A 5,959-nucleotide genomic window follows, 5' to 3' on the forward strand; every position below is an offset into this window, starting at 1 on the left:
AGAATCGTTGTTGCATCGCATTCTGATTGTTGCTCCAGCTGAAATTAGGGTGATTCCAATTGTCAGGATAATAAGTGGCAGGAACTAGCTGTTGTGATCTCTAAAAATTGCTCACAAACTGAGCTGAGTCACTAGATATAGCGCATTGCTTCATCACATGCGGACCTGCATACAGTTCATAAACACTAATTATCTGCTTAACACCCAAGTTAGCCAGAGAATCGATCTTCATAGACAACGCCTTCAGTTGAGCAGTGATAGCCGTAGCTGTATCCACTTCAAGAACTCCTGCTACCTTGCCCTGTGGAAATCTCTGGGTTGGATACTGATATTAATTAGCAGCCATCAGTTCAATTAGATCATAAGCTTCCTCATAGCTCTTAGCCCATAATGTTCCACCTACTGCTGCATCGAGCATGGGTATGTACTGTGCACCCAACCCATTATAAAAACAATTGATGATCATCCAATAAGGCATTCCATGATGAGGACACTTCCTAAACATCTCCTTGTAGCGCTCTCAAGCTTCATATAAAGATTCTCCTGATTGCTGCGCAAATTGAGTAAGAGCATTCTTGATTGCGGCTGTCTTCGCCATAGAGAAGAATTAAGTAAGAAACTTCTGACCAAGATCTTCCCAAGTAGTAATCGAACCAGCTGGTAGAGAGTGTAACCAGCTCTTAGCCTTGTCCCTCAGAGAGAATGGGAACTGTCTCAGCTTCACAGCATCTTCAGAAACACCGTTGAACTTGAAGGTGTCGCAAATCTCAATGAAATCCCTAATGTGCATATTGGGATCTTCAGTTGGAGAACCCCCAAACTGGATTGAATTATGCACCCATTATGCCAGGCTTGATCTCAAAGGTATTAGTTGTGATAGCTAGTCGGACAATGCTAGATTGAATGTCATTGATCTTGGGTTGAGAAAAATCCATCAAGGCTCTCGTTTGTGCTGCTGGATCTCCCATTGTAATGAGTACCTGAAACACAAACAAATAAATCGTGAAAGTAAAAGAATCCGAGTCAGTGAACTTTAACGACCACTGATGACAAGCACATAAACTAAAAATTAACACTGAGTCCCCGGCAGCGGCGCCAAAAACTTGTTAGGGCGAAAACATGCGCTAAAATACACGCAAGTATACGCGTTCGCAAGTAGTATAAGATATAAATCAGATTCATTCCCATAGAGACTGGTTTAGGTTAAGTTCAATTTATGCACCTATGCAACAATGTATGGTTATCGCTCAATTCTAAGACAAATAACAAATTGGGTTTTTATTAAACTAAGAGATTATATTAAATAACATTAACTAAGAGAATTGAGGTTGAATTACTATATATGACAAACATGGGATTCTAACTTCATTACTACTTCATTCAATAGCCTTTTCGTTCTTAACCTTAGCATGTGATGGAGATGACACTAATCAAATAACACGAAACTGATAAACACCAACTTTTGTTGCACGAGTACCATTCTACCAGACATCCACAAAAGAGATAGAAGCTAAATAGGCACGAATTATATTAAGACCTTATATGTCTACAAAATTTGACAACATAACGGTTTAAGCATAAGTTATCTATAATGATTACATAGGGCAAGTAAAACGGTTAGAGTTACCTACGAATCATGCATACACATACATGAACCTATGCTAGCATGGCAAGTTCTAAACCTCTATATTCACTGTTGCTTTAATAGAGATTAACACGATATCTTATATGTTAGCTACGCACATAAGACGAATAAGCACAACCAATACTAGGATATCAATCAATCACCACACACCAAGATATCAAAGCAAATTTATTATTAAAATCCATAAGTAAATCCCCTAGAATCCCATGATAACGATTAGCCCATAATTGAATTCATCATCACCATGGGTTCCAATGAAAGCATGGTATAAAACAAGGTCTTAATAAACTGAATAATAATTAAAGTACGAATAAACGAGATCTAGGTTCAACAAGAACGAAAATGAGCATCCAAAGTTACAACTAATTCAAAGAATCACAAGTTGAAAACAAGATCTTCTTTTTCGGAGTTGTTTTGTGCTTCTAGGTCTTCTCCTTGGTATCTCAATCTTCCCGGATGATGAAAACCCTTTTTTTATGTATATATACGCTTCTAGTGGACCTGGACCCTTAAAATCGTCAAATTCTACTCAAAAAAGGCTTTTTCAGCGAAATCAGCGACCAGCCGTGCCTTGGGCGGCCGCTCAGCTCTCCCGGGCGGGCGCTCAACTCCTGGGCGGCCACTCAGCTCTCCTGGGCGGGCGCTCAGCTCCTGTCTGGAAAAATTTCTGATAAATCTTGTTTTGGCCATAACTTAAGTTCTACTCGTCAGAATTAGGCGATTCAACTGCCCACGCGAAGTTATTGAGATTCTATAAAACTTGACAATGGCCTTGGCTTCCAATTCTGATCACTTTTTATCATATTTCCTTTAAAAGCTTTTTTCTTCATATAACTGATACCTGAAATGCAATAACACAAAAACACATCAAAATACCAACAACTTGAGTCCAAAACACCAATTTAAGCTTGTAATAAAGCGTTCCAAGTGGATATAAAATTCACTTATCATTTTCCTTAAGTATGAATGCTAGTTTTTGATATATGTGTGTGAAGTGTTTCAAGTGTATACCCCAGTTAGACTCACAGAGACCCAAAGGCACATCATCTTCACAGAATAGACCAACATACAACTCAAACTCCTTTTGATCAAAGACAAACTTATCAAAGATATTGATGCAGGGTTTTTTCAAACTATGGCTTCCTAACCTCATGGCCTTATGGATAGAATTACTATCAACCTTCAAATTTAACCCTTGCACATAAGACTCAACAAAATAAACACCATCATCCCTTTGATAGACTTTCATGTTCATATATAATTTACTTATGAGATGCACATGATAGTTCCTACCTCTATAGAACACAAAGTTGTCCCATTTAGCAGCCATGATTATCTTAAAGAGTTCACCCATTTGCTCAACTTGAATCATCATTCCAGTTTGAATGTTTTTCAACATTCTATTGAGTTTACCAGAATTGGTCAGTTTGACCAATGTAGGTTGGGGTGGTGTAAGTGATGGTGGTGCAAGGTTTAGAGGAGTTGCATTTATCACTTGATTTGAGTTAGAGTTCCTAACTCTTTGTGTGTGTTCATGAGTGCTATGATATAAAGGTGCTTGGTGAGTGATGTTGTGTTTTTGCTTTTTATGGTGAGGATAGTGATGATTATAGTTTGGGAAGAGTGATTCATGTCGCTGATGTGGTGAGTCGGTGAATGATTTCCCATCAATGGTATCAATGAGAGGGAGAAGCATAGGTGTTCTCCTAAGGTGAAAGTGAGAGTGTCTAGAGTCCATGAAAGTGGACAATGAATGCATAAAGAAGAAATGAAGTAAAGTTTATTTTTTTGTGAGTGTGTGATACAATGCATGCAAGGCAGTGGTCTTATAAAGAGTTCAAAGAACTCCTGTTATGGCATTATAATAAGGAATAAACATAAGTATGTGTATGCATGGCATGCAAATGCATAGTACAGATTTTAAATGCACAACGGATATGGATGACCTCATGTCAGTTTGTCAACAAAATACTCAAGTAATAAGCACAGAAATCACAGGCACTATCTTCTTTTAGACACTTACTTTTAATTTTATTTAAAGATTAAGTTGACTACTACTGACTGTGTTTTATTTTTAGTTGTTTTTATATGAAGGCATTTATGGAAGGGGATATGCAGTGCTTATGCATGCAAGGCTTGTGCAGAGAGTAAAAAGGAACTCTCAGTGGTTGTGCAGGTGCATTTAATGAAGCATGTATAAAATATCTTATGAGTGTTCATTAATATATTCCTTTTATAAACAAAAGAGTGCAAAGGAACAGATTATATACACAGGGACAGAGGTTCATTAAATAGGTGCAGTCACTTTGTAACATTGTGAATTAAATGACCAAGACTCAACTGTTCATGATTGATGTGACTGATTTTGGATTCTTTTAGACTATTTAAATTTCTACTCATATGACCACTAGCAACCAAATAACAATGTAACTTCTAAACACAAAGATAGAATATGCCAGCAACTTACCAAATAGATAATGTAGCACATACATTTAGCATAAATATATTTGTAAAAATGCATAGATGTCCCTAATTTCTACAATAGCCGTTTCATCAGTGATCCAGATACTGGGCTTCTCAAGAGGAATCCCAACCAGGTCTTAATGTCAGGGCATTGTGTGTGAGTGAGATTAAGCTATATGAGAAATGCAATAGTTTCTTCTTTATAAATCAGCACACAAGTGTGCAAAAAAAATAACCCACAGCAAAGACTTTGAGTTCTGCACATAAAGTTAATTATCATTCCACTTGTGTTATTACAAACTCACATTTGATTTAATTAAAACAATAAATCACTTCAGTTTAACTTTTATATTAATCTACTTCTCACTGTATTTTATCAAGACAAGGTACAAACTGTTGCAATTCTCATAGTCAAGAAGCACTATAACACATCACAGAGAACTTTCAAAATCATCTTATTTCAAATGAGCAATTAAGATAGATAATCACTGATTTGATTAAAGTCCACACCATAAGCACAATGATTAACAGTTGATTATGTCAATTTCAGCAGTCCACACAGTAATAGCACGGAATTAGATTTATATTACTTAGTGAATCAATATACCTATGCACAAGAACATATATTAAGCATATAATAGATTGAATCACTTTTATCAACAGTCCATAACTTTGAAGCAAATAATTTCAATTTTAAGTGAAACTGATTCACTGATTTAATCTGTCAACATTCTTAATCACCAGAAATGACACATGTTTGAATTAACCAAAACCAAATTGATTCATTACTTTACCCAAGTCAAGTGATACCATTATCCTATAACTGATGTCTCAGATTCGCCAACAATGTTGAGTTTAATCATTTAAGTTAAGGTGAATTTAATTATCACTCTGCTGATAACTCCAACACAAACCAAGTTCACCATTTAAATCAAGAAGAATATGTCAATATGCTACTCATAACTTAAATAATTTAATAAAATTGACTTTAAATCAGTTGATGCACAGGGATAAAATCAAAGCAAATATTCTATTTTAGTTTAGTAGCTTAATCTGTTAAAGTTCTTATACATCAGAAAGAACAGCAACTGATTCCAAACAAATAGCCTGATTCATCAATTAATTAAGTTCGAATTATTCATTAAATGTTTCAAAAATAGAGTTTAATATAATCAAAACACTGCTGATAACTCAACTAATTCAAACAAACTGAGTTTTATATTAAAATACATTTGTCAATATGTCACTAGAACTCTCAAATAATCCAACAGCAATTAAGTTTAACATTTTAAATCAAATGAATCTATCAATACATCACTGGAACTCTCAAATAATCCTACAGCAATCAAGTTTAAATCAAAATAACTCTGTCAATACATCACTGATAATTTCAAATAATCAATCAAAATCAAGTTTTAATATTTTAAACCAAGATAAATCTATTAATATACCACTGATACTCAAAATCAAACTAATCGAATGAATGAAAGTGATTTCATCAAAACACAGTTGATAACTCATATAGGTTACTCATACAGTTTAATTACAGGGATAAAACCAAAATAAAAGTTCAGTTAAAACATCAAACCAAACCTTAATTAACCTAAGCAAACCAAATCGACTATTTCAGTTAACCACATAATTTTACACTTCGAATTATGTCAGAAATTATGAAGATTTGTTCATACCTGAGTCCATGGCTTCGAAGCATGCAAGGATACTTACCTGACTCAACTCGATTGACCCCGAGTTGAGTGACTCGGTGAGTTAACTCGGTAACTCGTCCGAGTTGACTCAACTGACCCGTGCCGATTTCTTCACCAATCAATCTCTTTCTCCTCGATCTACCAT

The 5,959-nt window shown here is 35.3% G+C and overlaps 1 non-coding gene across 1 annotated transcript; it reads left to right on the forward strand.

Annotated features, from left to right (window-relative positions):
• Positions 1 to 476: 476 nt before the first annotated feature.
• On the forward strand, positions 477 to 583 carry LOC141723010 (small nucleolar RNA R71). The gene has a single exon (XR_012576004.1). It is a non-coding gene; the product is annotated as a small nucleolar RNA R71 (small nucleolar RNA).
• Positions 584 to 5,959: the final 5,376 nt, after the last annotated feature.

The sequence above is a fragment of the Apium graveolens genome, chromosome 4 (assembly GCF_009905375.1).
Source record: "Apium graveolens cultivar Ventura chromosome 4, ASM990537v1, whole genome shotgun sequence".
In the NCBI taxonomy this organism is placed as follows: Eukaryota; Viridiplantae; Streptophyta; class Magnoliopsida; order Apiales; family Apiaceae; genus Apium; species Apium graveolens.